The sequence below is a fragment of the Eptesicus fuscus genome, chromosome 1 (assembly GCF_027574615.1).
Source record: "Eptesicus fuscus isolate TK198812 chromosome 1, DD_ASM_mEF_20220401, whole genome shotgun sequence".
NCBI lineage: Eukaryota > Metazoa > Chordata > Mammalia > Chiroptera > Vespertilionidae > Eptesicus > Eptesicus fuscus.
Window position 1 is genome coordinate 82,562,903 of NC_072473.1, and position 27,349 is coordinate 82,590,251.

General features: G+C 43.1%; 1 protein-coding gene and 1 pseudogene across 1 annotated transcript in view; one reads left to right on the top strand and one right to left on the bottom strand.

The window, feature by feature from the left end:
- TRPC5 (transient receptor potential cation channel subfamily C member 5) overlaps window positions 1-27,349 on the bottom strand; it is a 216,730-nt gene that overhangs the window by 176,350 nt on the left and 13,031 nt on the right. The window lies entirely within an intron of this gene.
- Window positions 8,609-9,020, top strand: LOC103301609 (ubiquitin-like protein FUBI; annotated as a pseudogene).

Here is a 27,349-nt window from a genome sequence, read left to right on the forward strand (position 1 = left end):
ATAATATGGTTGACATCAGGGGCCAAAAAGTAAATAGATAAAAGAAATGAAGACTAGGTTTGGGGGCACATACATAATTTTGATGAGTAAATTATAGAAGTGGTGAATTGTAGAGCATATACCTTCTCAAGAGGGGCATCTGCTGCTCAGTTTCTTGTTATAAGCACAAATAAAGGCCCAGTGTTGCAATTTTTCAAGATAAGTCAGAAATATGGATTTGGGGGCAGAATTTTTTTTGAAGATTTAAATGTTGCCTCAAAAAAGTTAGAGACAGTGTGCAGGCTCAACAAAATACATATATGAGGGAATTTAGGCTTGAGTGAACCAGTTTGTGACCTTTGAGCTAGCATATGAGTTATGAGTCTAATAAAAGAACGGGAGAGGAAGCTGGACATCGAGGCAGGAGCCAAATGATAAAAGGCTTTGTTTGCCATGCTAAGGAACTTAATGTTATTTTTTGCCATAGTGAACCGCTGAAGAATTTCAATCAGAAGAGGTGCATAGTTAAACAAGTGTTTTAAAAAGATCAATTTGTCTAAAGTGTGGTGAATTGGCAGTGGTAAATGTGCTTCTAATTTTTAATAAGCAGCTTTACACACACACACACACACACACACACACACACACACACACACACACATCTTGATTTATAGTGTTTGGCAATTTCTGTGGTGTAAATATTTCCACTATGGCCAATTTCAAGTTACCAATATAACATCATGGAACATAGAATTTGGAAGAGATAAACACAACCAGTTCTCATCAGCTAGTGTAAGCCAGCTCCAGCACACCATTGGATGAGTTTCAGAAGGATGGGACTAGTTAAAATATATTACTAGTGTAGAAGAAGAGATGGTAATATCTTAAACAGTAATTCTAGTGATAGAAGTAATAGGTTTAAAACATTCATTGGATGTGTAAGGTAGTATTGGAGGGAGAAGTAAATCAAGGAGGTCAGGTTTCTCGACTGCATGTCTGGTTGATTGTGGTGTCACCAACAGATAGTGAATATAGGAGGAAGAGCAAGTCTAGGATTTTTAAAAGGTTCAATTTTGGACACATTGAGTTTCACCTACCTATTGGGACAGTAATAGGACATTGTATAACTCTAACATGAGTCTTGAAGGAAATTTCAGGACTGAAAATGTAGATGTGAGAGTCTTTAGCCTATAATAGTTGAAACCAAGAGAGTGGATGGGATCAACCTCTGCCTGCCCCAGCCTCCCCATAGTTGGGTTTGCTGATCTACCCCAAGGACTCAGTCCTGTCCCAATTTCCAAAGCAACTGAGGTTTGAAGTAGGAAGCACTCAAGTGGCCAGCCTCAGCCTCCTTCATTCCATATTCCAATCACTGGGGATTTGCATTAGGGCACTTTCCATGTTCTGTTAGTTTTTGAATCCAAGCTTCTTCCCTACCTTAGCCCTAGTTTGTAAAACAAGATTCTCCCTGGATCTCTAGTCTGAATTTCAGTTCATGTAATGGGCCTAATAGCCCAGGCCTGGTATATTTTCTAAATTATCTGTGCCTTTGATAATCTTTGAGTTATTTTATAGCTTTCTTAATTGTAATGCAAATATTTCTTGTCTGGTAGAATGCAAGTATTGCCTAGTGCATTTATTTGTAAAATTTTCAGCATTCCTGATGGCCTATATCAGGGGCCAGCAAACTTTTTATTGTAAAAAGTAAGATGGTAGCCTGGCTGGCATGGCTCAGTGGTTGAGCATTGACCTATGAACCAGGAGGTCACCACTGGATTCCCCATTAGAGCATATGCCTAGGTTGTGGGTTCAGTCTCCAGTGTTGGTCATGCAGTAGGCAGCCAATCAATGATTCTCTCTCATCATTGATGTTTCTATCCCTCTCTCCCTCATCTTTCCTCTCTGAAATCAATAAAAATATATTTGAAAAAGTAAGATAGTAAATATATTATGATTTGTGGACAGTACAATTCTGCCATTGTAGCAGGGAAATAGCGATAAGTAATATGTAAATGAATGGGTATGGCTTTACTTCATCAATTTTTACTTACAAAAGCATGTAACAGGCTGGATTTGGCTTTTAGGCCATAGGTTGTATACCCCTGGCCTCCTCATTCCCTCACTAATTAATGAGTTAAACAAATTTTTTGACATGTATTCACTTGAATTTGCATATAGATCATGATTTAACCATTTAAAAAATTATCCTTTAATAGCCATTTGTGTTCAGATTGAGGTCAGGTGGAAAAATCAATTTTATTATTTTCTTATCAAGTTTTGCTTTCTCTATGAACTCCAAAATTATACTGCATGGTCTTGGCTTCCCATTACAAATTCTGCTTTTAAAAAAGAAAAAAAAAATGTGTACGTAATTTATATGGGAAGAACAAAATGGACAAAACTTATTTGGGGATAATGTCACAATACATACCTAGTGTTTTTAAAAAAGTCAAAATTGATATATAAAAATCAATAGTGTATCTAACAATGGCTAACATTATTACCCTTTATAACAAGGATGAAAATAACATTAATAGCTACTAGTTATAGAGAACTCTCCATATGCCAGGCACCATGCTAAAGTATCTCATTTAGTCTTCCCTTTGTTTCTATGGTATAAACATAGTAATTATCCCCACTTTACATCTGGGGAAACTCACCCATAGAAAAACTAAAGTGCCTTGCCCAAAGTCTCATGTCTAGGAAGTAGAGTGGACAGAACTTGAACCCAGGTAGTTTGGCTCCAAAGCTTGTACTGTTAGCCAGTATGCTGCCTCACTCCCAACTAGTAACAGACCAAAATTTTGATTTATTATATCAATAAATAAATCTACAATCATAACATTTAATATTCATACATACCATAATTATGTTATAGGTTTTATTGGGTAATAATTAACATCATCAACTAATATTCTTCCTTAAACCCAGATAAATATTATGTAGCATTACTCAAGATTTGGGAGCCCACAAAACCATTCTTGATTTCTTATCAGATAGGGTCTTTTAATTTTTCTAAAGACAGGAGCTAAGTCTATGAGAAAACAATACATGGCTGACACCATAGGTTGTCAGAGTTTATACTTTCAGGGAAACTGGAAAAGGCATTTTTCTCAAAATGTATGGTGGGGGGTGGAGAAAAGGGAAGGAAATCAATACACCAAGAAATTACATTTGGTCCATGTTATCTACAATTCTGCTTCTAAAGAAACGTGATGGATGAACCAACTTGATTTAATTTTAAAATTCGCAATGACTTGGGTCATAGCCACTAAAGAATACATTGCCTCCATCTCCCTGTGGCTTTGCATTCAGGCCTTAATGAGTTTGCTCCTGGATCACCCTAGGACTTCCTGTTATAAAGCTTGCACTATATTCTAGAATCTTTCTGGATTAATGAGCACAGGACAGAGTTGCTGGGCTCTAAGCTAATCATATAAAACACTGGCAATACAGTGAACAGAGAGCTTGAGTTAGTTCTTCATATTTTCAGCTAAATTCCATTGCCAGAGGACACAACAGAGAAACAGATGATGCTCAACTTTCCCCACTCTCAGGACTGACAAGAGCTTTTACAAGGTTATTGTTCTTAAATGGCCCAAATGATACATTTGTTTCCATTAACCTCATCACTGGAAACAATCTGATAACTGGAATTTTTCTGCACCCTTAGGCAGGCATCCTACGTTCATCACAGACTTCTGAAATGAAACCCTCCAATGGACAGACCCATATCAGGAGCTACCTCATTCATACCCACAATGCTGTCTGGTTATAGGCTAACCTATCCAATTGTCACTTCCTCATAGAACTGCCCAACAGTATCATGTTAAAAATAAATCTCCTATTTTGTGCCTGGATTTAGTGAAATTGCAATATTTTCATATGCTGGGCCTCCTCTACCCTAACAGCAGATAAAATCAATGCTCATTCTTTTCAGCAATTCAAGGGACTGTTGGAAAGGATACTTTATTTTTCTATATTACTCAGAAATGAAGAACACCTGCATCTAATCACATCATGTTACTAGCCACCCACACTGCCTTACCTATAGATCAGCTAGCTAGTAGTAGCGATGAAGGAGCTTACTGTAGAGCAGCCATTGGCATCAGATGGGAAATAATGTTTCCCAGACTCAGATAAAAACAGAACCTTCAGAATTAATATTTGGTGTACCATCTGAGCTGATGTCAAAGCCATTTGTGTTCAGATGCAACAAGTTAAAAAATCAGTAAATCAGAAGGCATGGGTTATTATGGATGTGGAAAAATGTCAGAAGTAAAGTTATGCTCATTGTGTCTCTAGCACTGCATAGAATAATGGATCCCTGATCTGCTGGTGTAGTGTAGTTTGCTTTGCAGATAGTTCTATGGTGGTGCTTGGTACAAATAGCTCTTTAGGAAAGCCATAGTTCTTAGTTTATTTTTTTATGTCATCATGTAATTTTTTAAATTAAATTTCTCTTGTATATTGTTTTACTGGAAAGAGGAAGCTATCAAGCTGATTTAGAGTATTCTGTGTCACTGCTCATCGTGTGACTATTATGAGTTCAGGTAGCATTATAAAGATTTCTGATCAGGGCTGAAAATCCAGGTGCAGAAACTGTGGGGATCAACCAGGGTACAAGACCATATAAGGGCCAGGATAACCAGATTGATATGAACTATATGATAGGATTCAATACAAATAAACATTTATTATTTTCTAATTTCTCTAATGGACAAAGATTTTGATAGAAACACATCTGCCAGCAAAACAAAATCAGAATAAATAAAGAGGGTCTTTCATGCAAAAAGAGGAGTTGAGACCCCTTAATTTGTTTTTAGTAGTTTGCAGCCATACAATTGAAAAGTATGTTCATTGCCATACAACGAAAATTGGTAGGTATTATTGGGAGTCCCAGTTTAGGTCTAGAGGAGCTTAGATGATAAAAATTAGGCTCAGTTGGTTCTCAGAATGTAAAGGTAAATTTTAACAGGTGATTTTTTTTTTTTTTTTTTTTACTATCTAGCTTTTTAATCCTATGAGTTCCAAAATTTTCAACTCTGTTTAACACTTATTTTCCCCCTTTATTGATTAAGGTATTACATATGTGTGCTTATGCCCCCTTTGCCCCCCACTCATGCCCTCACCCCCTGGTGTCTGTGTCCATTGGTTAGGCTTATATGCACGCATACAAGTCCTTTGGTTGAGAATGCAGAAAGGGAGAAGGAAAGGGGAAAGGGGAAAAGGGCAGTTTTACTCCCTAAGCAGAGAAGCCAGCAGTCTCAAGGCATGGCAAGATAAAGTTGCCAGGTACTTCTCATGATTTCTGGGAAGGATACAACAAAGTAAAAAAAGGAAACTTGAGAATTAATCTGTACCAAAATATTCAGCAAAGGGATTTTGAAGCCTATAGACAGGAGGGTATATAACACCTTGGTCCCACACCCAACTTGCTCTTCAGATTAGCTGAGAGCCCATCTGCACTTCATAAGCCAGATGTATAAGTTTGCTTGCTTGCTTTGCTTTTTCAGTAAAGGAGCATACTTTAATTGCTTTAATAAATTGGCTTTTTGCAATGCACTCAAGGTCTCTTGTATAAATTTATATATATGAGAAGACAAGGATTGAGGTTGAGGACAGCTTTCTCCCATTGACTCGGGGGGCTGTCCCGTAACACCTCTCTGATGTTAGTGAGAGGTGCCTATAACACCTGCGATTAACTGGGCTTAAATTCAAAACTTGAGTCTAATGGCTCTTTGCTGACAGAGGCCTTTCATGTACTCTGCATTCTTGGGAGAATCTTAGACTGAACTTGCAACCTCCTGTCTGTTTATGCTTTCTGAATCAACTACTGCAGGGAATTTCCTTGTCCCCTCATCACCATACTACCACTTAAGCAATAGACTGTGATACACCCTGACCAATTAGAACTGCACAGATTGTAATTATCATCAACCAGTCCATGCTGATCAGACTTGAAGTCCTCATTTACATGATGGGAACCTGGGCAGAAACTTCCTCCATTAAAGATGGCCTCTCCTTTGTCTCTGCAGAGCACTGTTCTATTTTTACCTGAGGCTGCATCATCCCAGTTTGTAAACTGTTTGCTTGAAGAAAGTCTCTTTTTTCCCTCCAATACTTTTTAGTGAATTTTTGTTGACATGTGGCAGGAAACATGTTTTATTAGTTTGTATTGCTGGAAGCATCCTGGGAGAATTATGTATTTAGGCTCTCCCTGCTGAGCTCCCCACCTGGGATTTCTGAGTGGCTTCTCTGAAAAACACTCATGCAACAAGGAGTCCTTCACTCTGAAGTAGAGTTTGGCTAGGAAGGAGAAGCGTTTTAGAAAAGAAGCTTGAGTCTGGACAATGCCAAGAAGCTTAAGTTCACCTATCACAGACATGTCAGGAGGACTCATTTCAAGAATTTTTCTTTAGCAGAAAACAAGATTTAAATGTCTCTGTGGCCGTGACAACACACATCATGATCATCAATTGATTTTTCAGAACACAACAGCCAGGATTATATAAATGGGTCACATTTAATAAATACATGCAACTTTTGGTTGACAGGAAAAGTAGTGATTGAACCGATGCCTATCATATTGACATCGTCAGTGGTAAGCAAATTCTTTCTAAAAACAATCTTTGACAAGCAAAAATCTTTAACACATTGATGGGTGTATAATGTTCTGCACTTACTCATATATTTTCACTCTATTGCATTTTGAAAGGACAAACTCAAGAAAAGTGCCCCGCCGCCCCACCATAATTTCTTCCTCTCTCTGACATTACTTCTAATTGTATTGTTTTGAACTGGCAGCTGCATTGTCAATAGTGCTTCTCAAGCAGAATGTCTTTTGTTCTTGTCAGAACAGACTAACTATTAAAGGAAAGAAGCAGGAGCTTGGTTGCTTCTGGCTGGAGATGGGGGAAGGAAGAGCTGCTTTGGGCCTTTAACCCTACTGTTTCTGTCTTTTGCTTGTCTTTTTCTAGTATGCTCCCAGGCTAAGGGTGTGGGCTGCTGTCTCCCCAGAGAAAGGTAAGCTAGGGGTTGATCACTACTGAATTAGGAAAACATGCGGTGCCTTGTTCTTATTTCCCTGAAGTCAAACATGCCCCAAATCTGAAACTTGAAAAGGCAGGGGCATTTTAAATGTAAGGATGACCTTTCAATCACTTGCAAAACATTCCACCCTCTCTGGAAGACACATGTAACCGGACACGAGTTTCATTGAAGTCTTTCACTCTGCAGTATCTTTTCAGGAATGCAAGGCAGGGCTAATAGAAAGGAGGAGAAGGGACTGGTGTTCCCACTGAAATATACTATCGCTTAATTTTCTTCTTTAAATTCAATGAATAGGGGATAAGAATCTCAGATTGATGAAAAGTTGCAAGAGTGGTAGTGTTTGAGGCCCCCAGATATTTGATTATTCTACCCCCAATTTCTAGTTGGGGAGGAAACAAACCCAGGTCTTGGAAGACTCCATAGATGCATAGGATTGTTTGTCTATTGTCAGAAAAGAGCAGCTAAGGTGATTAGGTATGCAAGAAGGAGGCTTAGCTTCCAGCAAAATTCTTCTTCACCTGTGGTCTTATAATACCATTAATTTGTAAACTTGAGATTCTGTGGAAGCCCCAGACATACATTTGAGAATTCAGGGCAACTGACACTTGCACAGAATTGCTGTGGGACTTCTTTCAAACCCTGCCAAGGTTCCATCAAATTAAAATTGAGGTGTTTAACTTTTTCAAAGGCTAGAGGTTAATACCTCTTGGATTGATTGCAGTGACAGGAGAATGGGCTAGATTGCTACTATGTTTCAGCTAATCCTGATGATTCTATGATTAAGTGGACCACAGCCAAACAGATATCCACCAGAACTCCAGGGGTTTTATTCTAGAAATGTATCAATGACACAATTGCCTGTGGAGTTATTAGTGAACTCCCCTGTGGTTTTATTAAATACTAGAGCTTTGTATTCTTGCCTCTCTAGTAAACCAATTAGGTGTCTGACATGGTACCTATTTAATGTGGGTTTATAAAGTAATTATAGAATAATTTCAAAACATTGTTCATTTTCTCACACCATTCCTGTGAGGTTATTTAGTATTATTCCTCTGCTTTCAAATGGTAAGAGGTTAAGCTATATAGAGGTTGAGTAGTTTGCCTAAGGCTACATAATAGTTGAGAGATGGAGTCAATATGAGGACTCCATTCTCACATTTTGTCCATGATATCATGTGCCTCAGCTGATATACATATTATAAAATTTCAAGGTTGAAAGAGACTTTGGAGATGACATAGTCCAACCTCATAATAGATGTTAAACTCCTTTGTAAACACTCATGCCAAATAGCCATTCTGCCTCTGTTCAAACATTTCCTGTGGTGATATGCCATTTCATTTCTTTCCACTGCTGAGATTATTGTTTTGAAATTGGGTAGCCACATTTTATTCTTCCCAATCAAACATTAACACTACTCAGCACCTTCAGACTACTCTCTCTAGTATGGAACTCTTTATTAAAATTTCTTCGCTGAATAGTAATGTGGCATGCAGCAGGCAATGAGAATTTACTCCTTCCTATTTTTTGGCTCCATCTTTGTGGTAGTGGCAGCCATGGCCACAGTTTAGTTCAATAGCCAACATGGAGTTCTTTGTCGATGCCCAGGAGCTACATACCCTCAAGATGTCTGGCCATTAGACAGTGGCCCAGATCAAGGCTCATTGAGGGCATTGCCCCAGAAGATCAAGTGGTGCTCCTGGAAGATACGTCTTGGGAGGATGAGACTTCCCTTGGCCAGGGTCAGGTTGAGGCCTTGACCATGCTGGAAGTAGCTGGCCATCTGTTTGGAGGTAGAGTCTATGGTACCTTGGCCTTTGCTGGGAAAGTGAGAAGTCAGATTCCCAGAGTGGCCAATAAGGAGGGAAAAGGGGGATAAAGAGAGGAGTAGACAGTTATGGACTGTGTCAAGAGACAGGTGTAGTATCATTGCTTCATTAATGTTGTACCCACTTTTGACAAGAAGAAAGGCAACAATTCTAACTCTTAAGTCCTTTTTCATACTAGTTTTCTCTAATAAAGACAATTGATCCTGTCAAAAAATGAATAAGAATAAGAAGGAGGAGGAGGAGGAGAAAGAAGGAAAAGCATACTTTCCTTTTTTATAGTTAATTCCTCTAGGTACAAGGTGATTTATCTGATCATTCATATGATCAGCTTATGGATGCTGGGCTGAAGGGTCTTTCAGGAAATATTTTAGCCTGGTTCCAAAGAAGGAGTTAAGGATTGAGAGTGCAAGATTAGTGTTCAGTCTGGCTACTGGGTTTTGTTCTCCAATCTTGAAGACCAAGGGGGATAGAAATGATATTACCAGTTGAATAATTTAGTTGAATGTATGAATTCAGCCTTCCTTCTCGGTAGTTTAAATGAAAAAGTGGGAGAAATGACCAAAGAATTATTTCTATTTTTTTTTTTTTTGAAAAAAATATTTTTTAATCTCTTTTCTTTTTTTTTTTTTTTAATTTCTTTATTGATTAAGGTGTCACATATTTGTCCTCATCCCCCCATTCCCATCCCACCCCTCTCCCCACGCATGCCCCAATCCCCTGTTGAACTTAACCGTTGGATAGGCTTATATGCATGCATACAGGTCCTTTGGTTGAACTCTCCCCCTCCCCCCCACCCTCCCCCTACCCTCCCCTATCCTCCCTCTGAGGCCCGATAGTCCGATCGATGCCTCCTTGCTTCTGGTTCTGTTCTTGTTCCTCAGTCTATGTTGTTCATCATTTCCCCTAGATGAACGAGATCATATGTCACTAGATATATACTAATAAGAACTGAATGTGAGACGAGCAATAATATTTATGCTGACAGGCAAATGAATCAATCTGTAGCGAGCTTCCCCCTGGACCAACAGTTCTTTTGAGACCCAATTTCGATGTCCAGTAGTTCCTTATGTGTACATGTCAGCACTGACCCCTCAGCTCTGGATGGTGGACAAATGGTGGTAATGGAGGTCCGACTCCCTCTGGTTTGGTCTCGGCCAAACCCAGGGGCACGGCGTCACCCGGACTAAGGGGCACGTGGCCTCACCCATACCCAAGGGGCGCGTGGTCTCACCCGGGCCTGGGACCCAGCCTCACCCGGATGGATCCAGGGGCGCACGGCCTCACCCGGACCCAGGATCTGGCTTCACCCGTACCCAGGGACGCTTGGCCTCTCCCAGACCCAGGGGCACGTGGCCTCACCCGGGCCTAGGTGCACGAGGCCTCACCCGGATCCTGGGACACATGGTCTCACCTGGACCCAGGGATGCTTGGCCTCTCCCAGACCCAGGGCCACTTGGGCTCACCCGGGCCTAGGTGCACGAGGCCTCATCCGGATCCAGGGACGCATGGTCTCACCCGGACCCAGGGACGCTTGGCCTCTCCCCGACCCAGGGCCACTTGGGCTCACCCGGGCCTAGGTGCACGAGGCCTCACCCGGATCCAGGGACACATGGTCTCACCCAGACCCAGGAACGTTTGGCCACTCCCAGACCCAGGGCCACTTGGGCTCACCCGGGCCTAGGTGCACGAGGCCTCACCCAGATCCAGGGACACATGGTCTCACCCGGACCCAGGGACGCTTAGCCTCTCCCAGACCCAGGGCCACGTGGCCTCACCCGGGCCTAGGTGCACGAGGCCTCATCCGGATCCAGGGACACATGGTCTCACCCGGACCCAGGGACGCTTGGCCTCTCCCAGACCCAGGGCCACTTGGGCTCACCCGGGCCTAGGTGCACGAGGCCTCACCCGGATCCAGGGACACATGGTCTCACCCGGACCCAGGGACGCTTGGCCTCTCCCAGACCCAGGGCCACTTGGGCTCACCCGGGCCTAGGTGCATGAGGCCTCACCCGGATCCAGGGACACATGGTCTCACCCGGACCCAGGGACGCTTGGCCTCTCCCCGACCCAGGGCCACTTGGGCTCACCCGGGCCTAGGTGCACGAGGCCTCACCCGGATCCAGGGACACATGGTCTCACCCGGACCCAGGGACGCTTGGCCTCTCCCAGACCCAGGGCCACTTGGGCTCACCCGGGCCTAGGTGCACGAGGCCTCATCCGGATCCAGGGACGCATGGTCTCACCCGGACCCAGGGACGCTTGGCCTCTCCCAGACCCAGGGCCACTTGGGCTCACCCGGGCCTAGGTGCATGAGGCCTCACCCGGATCCTGGGACACATGGTCTCACCCGGACCCAAGGATGCTTGGCCTCTCCCAGACCCAGGGCCACTTGGGCTCACCCGGGCCTAGGTGCACGAGGCCTCACCCGGATCCAGGGACACATGGTCTCACCCGGACCCAGGGACGCTTGGCCTCTCCCAGACCCAGGGCCACTTGGGCTCACCCGGGCCTAGGTGCACGAGGCCTCACCCGGATCCAGGGACGCATGGTCTCACCCGGACCCAGGGACGCTTGGCCTCTCCCAGACCCAGGGCCACTTGGGCTCACCCGGGCCTAGGTGCACGAGGCCTCATACGGATCCAGGGACGCATGGTCTCACCCGGACCCAGGGACGCTTGGCCTCTCCCAGACCCAGGGCCACTTGGGCTCACCCGGGCCTAGGTGCACGAGGCCTCACCCGGATCCTGGGACACATGGTCTCACCTGGACCCAGGGATGCTTGGCCTCTCCCCGACCCAGGGCCACTTGGGCTCACCCGGGCCTAGGTGCACGAGGCCTCACCCGGATCCAGGGACAGATGGTCTCACCCGGACCCAGGGACGCTTGGCCTCTCCCAGACCCAGGGCCACTTGGGCTCACCCGGGCCTAGGTGCACGAGGCCTCACCCGGATCCAGGGACACCTGGTCTCACCCAGACCCAGGAACGTTTGGCCACTCCCAGACCCAGGGCCACTTGGGCTCACCCGGGCCTAGGTGCACGAGGCCTCACCCAGATCCAGGGACACATGGTCTCACCCGGACCCAGGGACGCTTAGCCTCTCCCAGACCCAGGGGCACGTGGCCTCACCCGGGCCTAGGTGCACGAGGCCTCATCCGGATCCAGGGACACATGGTCTCACCCGGACCCAGGGACGCTTGGCCTCTCCCAGACCCAGGGCCACTTGGGCTCACCCGGGCCGAGGTGCACGCGGCCTCACCCGGATCCAGGGACACATGGCCTCGCCTGGACCCAGGGGTGTGTGGGCTCTCCCAGACCCAGGGGCGCTTGGCCTCGCCCGGGCACGGGATCCAGCGTCATCCGGGTCCAGGGGCACTTGGCCTCACCCGGACCCGGAGTCCGGCCTCACCTGGACCCAGGGGCATGTGGCCTCACCTAGACCCAGGGACGTGAGGCCTCACTTATACCCAGAGGCGTGTGACCACACCCGAGCCCAGAGGCGCGCATCCCCGCCCGCACCCGGGTCTCAGCGGGGCCCCGTCTTCCCGATCCCAATTCCTGCCGGTCAATCCCCCCTCAGCAATTCCCCTGGCCATCCTTCCAGAGCTCCAGTATGGCTGCTGCAGAACTCGTCGGGCGGCGGCTCGGCGAAGCTCCGGTGCGCCCGGTGCATGGCGATGGGCCAGTCTGGCGTCGCTGCGTCGGCCCTTGTGTCTGCATCGGTGGCCGGTCGCCGAGCATGCGCACCTGGCCGCTTCCGGGGCGTTGAGATTCTTGACGGACTCAGAGGTCAGGAAGCGAGGAGTCTCCCACCCCATGTCTCATAGGGGCTCGTCTGTCCGTGCTTGGCTGCCAGTGGAGCCGTCCCCTCAGCCGGAGACCGCCGGGGGAACTGCGCCGAGCACGTTCCAGGCCGCTGTTGTATCGCCTGAGCCATAGTTCTTTTGTGTCGCCTGAGCCGTAGTTCTTAAAGTGTGGTCTTTGGGTCACCGGCATTAGCATCATCCCACATACCCCTCTTTTATTCTAGTTGTAGAGCATCTACTCAGCCAGCCCTATGGTGGTCTTGGATGGTGTCTGCTCTGCTCTCTTGTCGTAGTCTCAAAGTTGTTTTGGTAGGCAACAATCAGGCTTCCGCCCTATGCCTCCATCTTGGTCCTCCTTTGTATAGTTAAGTTTTGATTGTTGTTGGTGTCACTGGGGGGGCTCTCTTTGTCTATAAAGGAAGAGTTGCTGTGCAGGAGACACATTTATGGGCCGGGTCTTGGTGCAGCAAAGCTTTGGCGCTCACTGAATATTCCCGTTGAATGTGTCCCTTATGCACGTGGTTGAAATCTGGTGTCATCTCCCACAGACCACTAGATGCCCTCGTTTCTGGGTCTCCAATGGGGTGTAGATCAGCTACTGCCTTAGGCACTCAGCAAGGATTACAGCAAAAACTGTAGTTTCTTCCTCCTGTCTGAGTGGCCCTGGAGCAGTCCGACTAGAACAGCAGATCATCTGGTCTGCTGCCAGAGGGCAGGCCACCCACATGCATAAGCCGTTGCTTGGGGCGCAGGTGTGCCTGCAAGACTTGAGGGGCAGGTCTTCAAAACGTGCGGGGTGGGTCCCAGGGCGGGGCGGGGTCTCAGGGCGCCAACAGGCCATGGTGCGGCGAGCCGCGATGCCTGTGAGTCTGGTCCTTCTGCCTTCCACGTATCTAAGTCCCCTCGTTCCGCACTCCAGCGCAGCAAACACTGATTGCTGGGCGCACCTCCGCAAGAGTCCCGCCTCTCCCCGCAGGCATCTGGGTCTCCCGGGGTTCGCCAGAAGATGGGTTTCAGGGTGATGGAGAGCTAATCTCCCTTAGGTTTGGAACAAAAGCCCCTTTCCCCCGCCACCAGCCAGACCCACGCACCTCCACACCTCATCCCCTCCGATTTCGCTGGGTGCGAGGCAACAGAACAGCCTTTAACCTCCGCCGCCATCTTTTTCAAACTTCTCAATTTGTACTTCTTAATCCCTTCATTTCAGTCAACTCTACTGAAGTCTAGCGCAGCCGGGAGGTGCACGGAGAGGGCGCCCGGGCCTCCGTCCGGTGTGGGGGGCGCGCGGCCCGCGGCACCAGGCGCGCGGGGGCTGTGCGGCGGGGACGGGTGCTGGGAGGCCGCCGGGCTCCGGGCGTCCCCAGCGTCCCGGGCCGGGCGGCCTGCGGGGGTGGCGGAGTTGCGAAAGTGAGTGAGTTTCCCAGGGTTTCGCCCGGAATGGGGTTCAGTGCAATCGGAGCCGGTGCTCAGCGCACTCCGGAGCCTTTATCTCCTTCCTGCCAGTGAACTCCGGCCAGGTCATCAGCCGCCCCCTCCTCTCCGGTTCCATCCTCCCCGCAGGCGCGTGTGGTCGTGTCTCCGCCCGTTTCTCCATACCTCAGGCTTTTACGGCTTCCCCGACTGTCCCCGTGGCCTTCTCCTTCCCCCCAGCTGTGGGCATTTCAGTCCACCAACTTTCCTGTGGTTCTGGACGATGTCCGTTCTGACCTCTAGTTGTATTTTTGAAATTGTTGTGCCCGGCTTCAGGTTAGGTGTTTAACCTATGCCGCCATCTTGGTTTCTCCCTAATCTCTTTTCTGAAGCATTAATGGGTACAGTATCATGCACTGAAAAACACAGTTCAATAAAGCCCATCTTTTATCATATCATTCTATACTATCAGCAGCCTGTGTCCTATTCGTATGGGTGTATACACATGGCACTAATCAGTATCAGACTAATCAATAGCATTCCTTCTACAATCTTGTCTCTAAAATCTGGCTTTCATACAGACCTGGTAATAGGCTTTCTTGATCTCTTTCTGGCTGGCATTTCGGGGCACTCCTAATATCTGGTAATAATCCTCTTTGGCCAGAGGGGTACTCGTGTGGAAAGAGGCAGTACAAACAAAAGGGTAACTTTTTACTCCTGTGAGGCTGACACCGGGTCTCAATGTCAGTAGCGCCCCTTGGCCGCGAGTTCCCAGGGAAGGCGCGAAAGCAGTAACGCTCAGCTTGCGGCCCAGCGACGCCCCCACTACGCCCCCCCTGGGCGGCCGGGCCCCTGTCCCCGCTGCAGCCGGCGGCCGAGGGGTTCCCACAGCCACCAGCAACCAGCGTGAGGAGCACCGCGCCGCCATCTTGTCCCGGGGACACTACCAAAGAATTATTTCTATCTAAAGAGAATCTCACTCATTTAAGTTACTTCTCCCAAATAAGATTCATGGCATTTTCTCCCAAGTAAGTTCTAGGATCCAGAGAACATTTTCTATTCTGATCAGATAAACTATTACTCCCAAAAAAACTTAGCACTGACAGCAGAATATTGCAAGCCCACCTTGTCCTGCTTCCTGGTTTACAAATGGAAACCTGCTGATCATGGCAGTCTCAACAAGGACGGCTGAAAAGTAATGACGCCAGGGCCGAACCAGGGCCAATCACTGTGTACACCCTTAGTAGTCCAAGGGAAGGCTATTTGGTTAGTAAAAGCTGTGAATTGTGACCATATCTATATCACAAATAAATGTTTCAGATCCAAGGCCAAGGGCTATTGGTTAAATATGTTTGGCTTTTAGACACAGATATATTTTTAGAGGACACATTTTAATCTCTCCTACCTCAACTGCACTAACCTGGAGTCAAAGGGATTGTCATTTAGATACTCTTGTGGCCTTCCTTCCTTGGGTCTCCAGATCCCTGCCATCTAATGAGAGGCTTGCTTCATGGGGTTTGTAAGTCTTTTGGGGTACCATGGAAATGAGAAAACTTGCCTTGGGTTTAGTTTAAAGTAAATAGCAGCTCCTTAAAATAACAAATATGCGACTGAAAGAAGGTTTGTATACCTTTATAATGTCTTTTCTGTTCACCAAGAGCTGAAGTAGAGAACATTACTTAGGTTATAGTCTTTTAAGATGAAGGAGTTAGGTTATAGTCCTTGGAAGACAGTTCATGGTGCTAGACTCCAGAACAGGTGACTACAGAACTCACTCTGAGTGGCTTTAAAGACAGATAATTTAATTTTAATGTAGTGAAGTAGCACTCAATTGAAAATCAGAAGTTATGCATCTTGGCTCTACTATAAGAGTCAGTTTATTGAGTCTGAATAAATCACATCTCCTCTGTGAGCCTCACTGTCCCCATCTATAAAATGGGGAGGAATGGGTTAAATAATCTTACCAGGTCTGACATTCTATTAATTTCACTCATTCAAAAAACCATTTATGTGTGACAACATGGATGGACCTTTAGGACATTATGCTGGTGAAATAAGTCAGACAGAGAAAGACAAATATCATATGAGCTTCATTATATGTGGAATCAGTTACTCTATTTCTGGTGTTGTCAAGTGAACTCATAGATACAGAGAACAGATTGGAGATCAGTTATTGCCAGAGGTGAGGTTTGGAGGATAGAGGAAATGGGTGAAGGTGGTCAAAAGTTACAAACCTCCAAGTATAAAATAAATAAGTCCCAGGAATGTAATGTAGAGCATGATGACTATAGTTAGTAATACTGTACTTTATATTTGAAAGTTGCTTAGAAAGTAATGTGAAAAGTTTTCATTACAAAAAAATATGTGACTATGAATGGTGATGAATGTTAACTAGACTTATGTGGTGATCATTATGATGTATAAATGAAATTATTAATATATGTTCATTATACCTCAATTAAAAACATTTATGGTATATTTTATGAATTATCCCAAATGAATACATCCCTGTAACCACTACCCAGCTCAATAAATAGAAGAGCATTAGCAACATCCTAGAAACGCTTTCCATCATTACCTTTACCCGCCCCCAAAGCACAATCACTATCCCTGAATTCATGAATGAGATTGCTTGTTTGAAACTTTATGTAAATGGAATCATATAGCAACCCCCTCCCCACATTTATGGGATACTTGCCATGTTCCAAGAGCTATTCTAGGCACTGGAGATGCAAAAGCAAACAAAATAGACAAAGTCCTTTCTCTAGAGAGGTGACATAGGCAACAAACATATGTCAGATGGTGGTAAGTGCTATAGTGCTATGGAGAATCTTGAATCAGGGCAAGGGAATAGGGAACAATGGGGGATGTGCTATTTTTATATAAGGAAATATGGAAGGCCTGCCTGATAAGATAGCATTGGAGCATATATCTAAAGAAACAAAGAGAGCCATCCATGCAGTTACTTGTATGAGGAACATTTCAGGCAAAGGAACTAAGGGTAAATCATATAAGAGGTGAGTATGGCTGGAACAGTTCAGGTAAGATAAGAGTGGTAAAAGATGAGATCAAAGAGCAGGGGTCCATATCATGCAGAGTCCTATAGGCATTGAACAAGGCTTTGGAGGGCTTTGATTGGAGTGACACAGGTATTTTTAAAAGTGTGACTCAGTTTCAGGGAAAAGACTGGATTATGGGGGGCTGAGAGGGGAAGGAGGGGGAATCAGTTAGTAGGCTACTACAATTGTCTAGGTGAGAGGTAACTATGGCTTGGACTAGGGCAAGGTGATTGGGTGTTGAAAAGTTGTCAAATTCTAGGATTGTCCGGAATGATTCAAAGCTTGAAGTCTCTTGTCATGGGCATCTCATGATATCCTCTATTCTTTGAGGCCTTTCCAGACATTGTGAGTCTATGTTTGCAGTTCATATACTTCAAACATGGGGAAGCTTAATTTATTTGTTTTGTGAATTTCTGAACTTACTAGCTCTTCTCAAATCAAAGTAGAAAAAATAACTGAAATAACAGACAATTGGTGTCATTGGTAGCATCAATTGAGAGAAAGCTTCTCTTCTTTGAGCTTGTTAAGGTTGTTCTATTCCAGAGGTAAGCACCTTTTATTGGCTGCTGAACAAGAAGATACTAAAAGCCTCTATATCAGTCAGGGCTACCTGATCATCTATTTTGACACTGTATGTCAATACTCTCAGTGTCAAAACATTTTTAATGTAGATGATTATGTCAGCATGGCATCAAATAAAGCAAGAACTTGGACTATTCTATTTATCTGCTCAGTGTAAACAATTTGGAGAGTTTAGACCAGAAATGGTATAGACTCAACATGTCACATGTTGTCTGCCTTTTACATCTTTGCTCCCTACTAAGGAAATCAAGGAAATGTTTTCCTGTATATTTGATACTCGCCATATTTTCTGAAGTAGCAACTCTGTTGACAATGAAGTCAGGGAAAATAATAGATTAAATGGATATTTTCCATTGCTTGAGTGTTAGAACACATTCCTTTGCTAAATACTAACCCTCACCCGGTTGGCTTGGCTCAGTGGTTGAGCGTTGACCTATGAACCAGAAGGTCATGGTTCAATTTCCAGTCAGGGCACGTGCCCAAGTTGTGGGCTTGAGCCCCAGTAGGGGGTGTGCAGGTGGCAGCCGATCAACTTTCATCATTGATGTTTCTATCTCTCTCTATCCCTCCCTTCCTCTCTGAAATATATCTATATATATAAAAGCCTAAGTGACTGGTCGACCATCCAACCGGTTGACCAAACGACCAGTTGCTATGATGTGCACTGACCACCAGGGGGCAGATGCTCAATGCAGGAGCTGCCCCTGGTGGTCAGTGTGCTCCCACAGCCAACCTCCCAAGGTTGGCCAATCTCCCACAGCCCCAATAGGCCCCGATCGCCAGCCAGGCCAAGGGAACCCACCAGTGCACAAATTCGTGCACCAGGCCTCTAATACATATACACACACACACAAATATATAAATATATATATATATATATATATATATATATATATATATACTAGAGGCCCAGTGCATGAAAATTCATGCACTGGAGGGGGGTCCCTCAGCCCAGCCTGTCCCCTTTGACAGTCCGGGAGCCCCCAGGGGCGGGATGCAACCTGGTGATCAGGGGAAGGTGATACCCCATCACACCTCTGCTGCTGCCACTGCTGGCAGTGCAAGCCTCAGCCAGCCCTGGTTACCTGAGCCTCGGGCGGCCCTTTTTTCTGTTTCTGTATCCTGTCTACTTCCCTTGGGCTTGAGATGTAGGCCTGTCTAGTCCTTTATTTCTGTGCTGTCAATACTTTTTTTCCTTTGAACAAAGATCCTTAAGCCCTAAACTAGAACTTAAAAATAAATGAATGATTAAGCATGAATACTTTCATCCAGACTTACTTATACCAGAGAAACCCTAAGATATTTTAAGCATAACTAAAACAATTCTAGACCAGATGCCTCGCCATCTTGCAAGGAAAGGAGGATTTTATTGGAAACCTGACTTTCCGCGACAATTGCAAACACTGAACTGCTGCGATCACCAGACCACCGGTCCCCTATCGGCGCAAACATTCGGAATCAAAGGAACTCTTCACTGCACCATGGAAAGGTCAGATTTCGACTGAAATAAGGTGTGGTTTCTAATCCCCGCGGTGGGTGAGGGAAGCCCTGGGTGAGGGAAGCGCGGCAGCCGCAGGACCGGCAGGAACCAGGAGGTCTGTGCATAGAAAAATCGGCGGCAGTTGGAACTGCCGTGACCCGTGAATGTGGAGGGGGGTCTTCTGAGCTGCTAACAGAAGTGACCTCTTGAAAGCAACTCATTTTAATCTGACGAGGAGGGTCAGACTAAGAATTTTCAAAGGAGTGCAGGATCCTTAGTCTGGCGCACAGACCCACTGTCCGCACACTTGGGCTCTTTCCGACTCTGATTGCTAAGCCCAATACAGAGGTAAACCCAGGTGGAAAGGCCATGAAAGACTGCAGGGGGACGTTGTTTTTTCGGAACCTGGGGAGCAGAGCTGGGTGTGACCATTGGAGAGGCAGCTCTGAGGCGCACACCTCCACAAACAGGTAGTGAGTGCCATAGAGGGGAAAAAAAAAAAAAAGCTAGAGAGGCCCGGAAGTCAATTCAGAAACACTGCCACCCAGGGGCTGAAACGCTAATTGTCTCTGGTGTAATAAAAAATAAATACGAGAAATTAAGACACGGCCTGCTTAAAAAGCAGAACTGGCTCCCAACACTGAGGAGCCCTGGAATGAAGCTGAACTGAAATACCGCCCAGACTGGGAAACAGGCGTACCAAACAGAATAATAGAGGAAGTGAATGACAGCCGCTACTGCACGTTTTAGTCTCCCTATTTTTTAATTTTAAATTATTTTTTTCAATTTTTTTAATTTTTTATTCTCATTTTTTTTATTTTCATTTTTTGCATCTTTTACTTAAGAAACTAAATTTTTTTCTTTTTCCTCACTCAATTTTCACCTTTTTAATTATTACATTTTTATTTTCAATCAGCATTATTATTACTATTATTTTACTTTTTTTAAAATGTCATTTGATATTCTCTTTCTTTTATTTTTGGATTAGTGTCCTACATTCGATTTGCATCTTTCCCTTACAATCGTTTTACCCTATCTCAAAGCTAACATTATGCCATCACTCTCCTCCTAACCTTTCCCCTTTTGGTCTCCTGTTTATCTTAACCCTTTCTGGCTTTAGATTTTCCCTACTTTTTCAGTTTACACTCTGCTAAAATTTCACCCTACTTATATATCTAATTCCCAACCCCCTGCTCCAAATCCATACAAACCTCTCTCTACGCTACCTTAAAAAAATTATTTTTCTCTCTGGCCTTTTGTTGTTGATTCCTTGAATGTTGATTAGATTGAATTTTTATGCTTTTTTTATGAGATTGTTTTGATTATTCTTTTTGTTGGTTTGGTTGGTTCTTTTGTTTGCTTTGTTTTTGTTTGTTTTTTACTTTTGTTTTCCCTTGCCTCACTTGATATTAGCTGGTGTTACCGTTTGTATTAATTTCCAGGCTCGTGTTGCTGGAATTTGCTGGGAATAGTGGTTGTTCCAGTGGAGTTTACTCCCCATATATATAGTTTGTTCCCCTTTTCTCTCTTAGTATCGTTCTTGTCTCTCTTACTTTTTTTTTCTTTTTCTTTTCTTTTTTTTTCTTTTTCTTTTCTTTCTTTCTGCTCTTTTCCCAAGTTCAGATTCACACTCTTTTTTTTTCCTTTTGTTGTTGTTCTTTCTTTTTACTCTCCCTCTTCCACTCCTATTCCCTAATTTGTCTTTCTCTGGTGGTTACCTTTATTGGAGGTTATTAATATCGTGAATACAATTCTGTTCAGTGCCTTGTCTGTTGTGCCTGGTTGTGTTGTATTTTGTACCTTTAAATCAACGCAGGAGAGAGAGATCTATATAACCAGACATCCGGAGAAGGGAGACCATGAGGAGACAAAGAAATAGCCCCCACAGGAAAGAAAAGCAGGCATCACCAGAAAAGGAAGTAAACGATTTAGAGGCAAACAACCTATCAGAGAAAGAATTCAGAGAAATGGTCATAAAGTGGCTGAAAAGGATGGAAGACAAATTCGACAATATGAGTAAGAACCAAGAAGAAATGAAGAAGAACCAAGAAGAAATGAAAAATGACATCGCTGCTCTAAAGAACTCAATAGAAAGCATCAAGAGTAGACTAGAAGAAGCAGAGGACCGCATAAGTGAGCTAGAAGACAAGATGGAAAAAAATACCCAATTACAACAGCTTCTAGAAACAAAAATTAGAAAGCATGAGGAGAGCCTAAGGGAACTTCGGGACAACACAAAACAAAACAACATCAGGATAATAGGGGTGCCAGAAGGAAAGGAAACTGAGCAAGGAATAGAAAACCTGTTTGAAGAAATAATAACAGAAAACTTCCCTGATATAGGGAAGAAAAAACCCACACAAATCCAAGAAGCTCACAGAGTTCCAAGCAAAAGGAACCCCAAAAGACCGACGCCAAGGCACATTATAATTAAGTTCGCAAACACCAACGACAAAGTAAGAATCTTAAAAGCGGCCAGAAAGAGACAGCCAGTTACATACAAAGGAAACCCCATCAGACTAGCAACTGATTTCTCAACAGAAACTCATCAGGCCAGAAGGGAATGGAATGAAATATACAAAGTCATGCAAAGGAAGGGTCTCAATCCAAGAATACTGTACCCAGCAAGGCTATCAATCAAAATTGAAGGTGAAATCCGGAGCTTCACAGACAAAAAAGGACTAAGGGAGTTTATCACCACCAAACCAGCAATGAAAGAAATGCTAAAGGGTCTGCTATAAAAAAAAAGAAAGAAAGAAAGAAATAGGAAGCAAAGAAGGAACACAGGGGTATAGAATAAAAATGGCGTCAAATAAGTACCTATCAATAATAACTTTAAATGTAAATGGATTGAATGCCCCAATCAAAAGACACAGGTTAACAGATTGGATAAGAAAACAAAACCCATATATCTGCTGTCTACAGGAAACCCACCTCAAAAAAAAGGACGCATTCAGACTGAGAGTAAAGGGCTGGAAAAAGGTTTTCCAGGCGAATGGAAATGAAAAAAAAGCTGGGGTAGCGATACTTATATCTGACAAATTAGATCTCAAAGTGAAGGACATAACTAGAGATAATGCAGGCCACTTCATAATACTAAAGGGAAAAATCCAACAAGAAGAAATAACTCTGGTAAACATATATGCACCCAATACAGGAGCACCAAGATACATTAAAAAACTCCTGGAAGATATCAAAGGAGAGATTGACAGCAATACAATCATAGTAGGAGACTTCAATACCCCACTATCACCATTGGACAAATCCTCTAAACAAAAAATCAGCAAAGAAACATCAATCCTAAATGACTCACTAGAACAGATGGAATTAATTGACATCTTAAGAACATTTCACCCCAAAGCCACAGAATATACATTCTTCTCAAGTGCACATGGGTCATTTTCAAAGATAGACCATATGTTAGGACATAGGCAAAGTCTTTTCAAATTCAAGAAGATAGAAATCATATCAAGTATCTTCTCGGATCACAGTGGCATAAAACTGGAAATCAACTACAATAAAAACAACCCAAAGAAATCAAACACTTGGAGACTAAACAGCATGCTATTAAACCATGACTGGGTTACCAAAGACATCAAGGAAGAAATAAAAAACATCATGGCAACAGATGACAATGAAAACACAACAATCCAAAATCTATGGGACACAGCGAAAGCAGTCCTGAGAGGGAAGTTCATAGCTCTACAAGCCTACTGCAAAAAACAAGAAACAATGGTAATAAATTACCTAATCCAACAACTCAAAGGGTTAGAGAGAGAGCAACAAGAAAAGCCCAGTGTAAGCAGAAGGAAAGAAATAATAAAGATCAGAGCGGAGATAAACGACATAGAGACCAAAGAAACTATACAAAAGATCAACAAAACCAAGAGCTGGTTTTTTGAAAGGATAAACAAGATGATGAACCTCTAGCCAGGCTAACCAAGAAGCAAAGAGAGAGCACCCAAATAAACAAAATCAGAAATCAAAGAGGTGAAATAACAACAGACCCCGACGAAATACAAAGGATTGTTACAAAATACTATGAACAACTCTATTCCAACAAACTGGACAACCTCGAGGAAATGGACATATTCCTAGACAAATACAACCTTCCAAAACTCAATCAGGAAGAATCTAAACAGCTCAACATGCCAGTAACTATGGAAGAAATTGAAGCAGTCATAAAAAAGCTTCCGGCAAACAAAAGCCCGGGGCCAGACGGTTTCACAGGAGAGTTTTACCAAACTTTCAAGGAAGAACTAAAACCTATCCTCCTCAGACTATTCCAAAAAATTCAAGAGGAAGGAACACTTCCAGGCTCCTTCTATGAAGCCAGCATCACCCTAATACCAAAACCAGATAAAGACAACTCAATGAAAGAGAATTACAGGCCAATATCCCTCATGAACATAGATGCCAAAATCCTCAACAAAATTCTAGCAAATCGGCTCCAGCAGTACATCAGAAAGATCATACACCATGACCAAGTAGGATTTATCCCAGGAATGCAAGGATGGTACAATATCCGCAAATCAATAAATGTGATACATCACATAAACAAACTGAGAGATAAAAATCACATAGTCATATCAATAGATGCAGAAAAAGCATTTGACAAAATCCAACACCCTTTCCTGATAAAAACTCGCAACAAGGTGGGAATAGAAGGATCATACCTCAACATAATAAAAGCTATATATGATAAACCCACAGCAAACATCATACTCAATGGGCAAAAACTAAAACCATTTCCCCTAAGAACAGGAACAAGACAGGGATGCCCACTCTCACCACTCCTGTTTGACATAGTACTGGAAGTATTAGCTATCACAATTAGGCAAGAAGAAGAAATAAGAGGCATCCAAATTGGAAAAGAAGAAGTGAAGCTGTCCTTATTTGCAGATGACATGATATTGTACATAAAAAACCCAAAAGATTCCATAAAAAACTAATAGACTTAATAAATGAATTCGGCAATGTAGTGGGATACAAAATTAACGCCAAGAAATCTATGGCTTTTCTATACACCAATAATGAACTTACAGAAAGAGAGACTAAAAAAGCAATCCCATTTACCATCGCATCAAAAAAATTAAGATACCTAGGAATACACTTAACTAAGGAGGTAAAAGACCTATACTCAGAAAACTACAGGACACTGAAAAAAGAGATAGAGGAAGACGTAAACAGATGGAAGAACATACCATGTTCATGGATTGGTAGAATCAACATCATTAAAATGTCCATACTACCCAAAGCAATCTATATATTCAATGCACTCCCCATCAAAATATCAACAGCATATTTCACATACCTAGAAAGAACTCTCCAAAAATTCATCTGGAATAAAAAAAGACCCCGAATAGCCTCAGCAATCCTGAGAAAGAAGAATAAAGTAGGTGGGAACTCAATACCAGATTTCAAGCTGTATTACAAAGCCACTGTTATCAATACAGCCTGTTACTGGCACAAGAACAGACATATTGATCAATGGAACAGAATAGAGAACCCGGATATCGACCCAAACCACTATGCTCAATTAATATTTGACAAAGGAGCCATGAACATACAATGGAGTCAAGACAGTCTCTTCAATAAATGGTGTTGGGAAAATTGGACAGATACATGCAAAAAAATGAAACTAGATCAGCAACTTACACCATACACAAAAATAAACTCAAAATGGATACAGGACTTAAACATAAGACGGGAAACCATAAAAATACTAGAGGAATCCACAGGCAACAAAATCTCAGACATATGCCAAAAGAACTTCTTCACTGACACTGCCCCTATGGCATGGAAGCTAAAGAGAAAATTAACAAATGGGACTACATAAAAATAAAAAGCTTTTTTACAGAAAAAGAAACCATCATCAAAACAACAAGAAATCCCACTGCATGGGAGAACATATTTGCAAATGCTATCACTGATAAAGGTTTAATCTCCAACATCTACAGGCAGCTTATGCAACTTAATAAAAGGAAGATAAATGATCCAATAAAAAAATGGGCAACAGACCTAAACAGAATATTTTCAAAAGAAGACAGAAGGAAGACCAAGAGACACATGAAAACATGTTCAAAGTCACTTATTATCCAAGAGATGCAAATCATAACAACAATGAGGTACCATCTCACACCTGTCAGAATGGCCATCATCAACAAATCAACAAACCACAAGTGTTGGCGAGGATGCGGAGAAAAAGGAACCCTCGTGCACTGCTGGTGGGAATGCAGACTGGTGCAGCCACTGTGGAGAACAGTATGGAGTTTCCTCAAAAACTGAAAATGAAAAAAAAAAAAAAAAGAAAAAAGGCCGAAACCGGTTTGGCTCAGTGGATAGAGCGTCGGCCTGCGGACTCAAGGGTCCCAGGTTCAATTCAGGTTAAGGGCATGTACCTTGGTTGCGGGCACATCCCCAGTAGGGGGTGTGCAAGAGGCAGCTGATCGATGTTTCTCTCTCATCGATGTTTCTAACTCTCTATCCCTCTCTCTTCCTCTCTGTAGAAAATCAATAAAATATATTTAAAAAAAAAAAAGAACAAGTTTAGGGATTACTCAACATTAAAAAACAACAACAACAACAACAACAAAAACCTGAAAATGGAACTCCCATTTGCCCCAGTAATCCCACTCCTGGGAATATATCCGAAGAAACTAGAAACACCAATCAGAAAGGATATATGCACCACTATGTTCATAGCAGCACAATTTACAATAGCTAAGATTTGGAAACAGCCTCGGTTCCCATCAGCAGATGACTGGATCAGAAAACTGTGGTACATCTACACAATGGAATACTATGCTGCCATAAAAAAGAAGGAATTCTCATCATTTGCAGCAACCTGGATGGAATTGGAGAACATTATGCTAAGTGAAATAAGCCAGTCAATGAAAGAAAAATATCACATGATCTCACTCATTTATGGATAGTAAAGAACATTATAAAGTGATGAACAAAAAGATAGATACAGAGACAGTAAAGCATCAAACAGACTTTCAAATTACAGGGGGAAAGTTAGGGAGAGGTGGAGGAGTTATAAAATCAAACGAAGGACTTGTATGCATGCATATAAGCATAAGCAATGGACGCAAAACTCTGGGGGGTGAGGGCATGTATGGGTGTGGGGTGGGGGGTAATGTTAAGATATGCACACATATAATACCTCAATTAAAAAAAAGTAAAAACAAAACAAAAACAAAAACAAAACAAAAAACAATTCTATAGTCTTATGCAGAAAAGTTAAAAGATCTAGAACACAATTAGCTTTGTTCTTTGCTCCCATTGCTATAAAAGTCTGGTATACCACTGTTCTCTAATAAGTTAGAGTGATTTTTTTAAAGAATAAATAAAGTGCTAATGACTGTAATGTACAAAGAGTTTAGACAAATCAGGAAGGAAAAGATGAACACTCTAGTAAAAAATGGGTTAAAAATGCAAAGTTGACTCATAAATTGCTTATAATGTGAAATCCCACTTATAATAAGGAATTAAAATGTAAAATGATAATGTAATAGCATTTTTAGCCTGTCAGATTCACAAATGTGGTTGTTTTTTTTTTTTTTTTTGCAGTCTATGATTGCAAGTATATGAGGAACACTGTTGGTAGGAGAGCAATTTTGCAATTTATAGCAAAATTTTAAAATGCACACACCCTGTGATTCCATAATTCCATTACTAGGAATTTACCTTACAAATATAATCACACAAGTGTTCAAAGACATATATATATATATGGATATTCATTACAGCATTGTTTAATAAAGAAAAAATATAAGAAAACTCAGTATAAATATACTTGAAACAATTTAAATAGAAGGCTGGTTAAATAAATATGGAGCATTTGTATGATATAATGCAATACTGTCATTAAAAATAATACAGTAAAGCCTGGCTGGTGTTGCTAGTGGTTGAGCATCAAACCATGAACCAGCAGGTCACTAGTTCGATTCCTGTCCAGGGCATATGCCCAGGTCGCAGGCACAGATCCCCAGTAGGATGCATGCAGGGAGGCAACCAATTGATGTTTCTCTCTCATCAACGTTTCTATCCTTTACCTTCCTCTCTCTCTAAAATCAATAAAAAATTTAAAAAAGAATATAGTAAAGATAAATACCTTCACATAGAAAAATGCCCATATGTATTGTAAAGG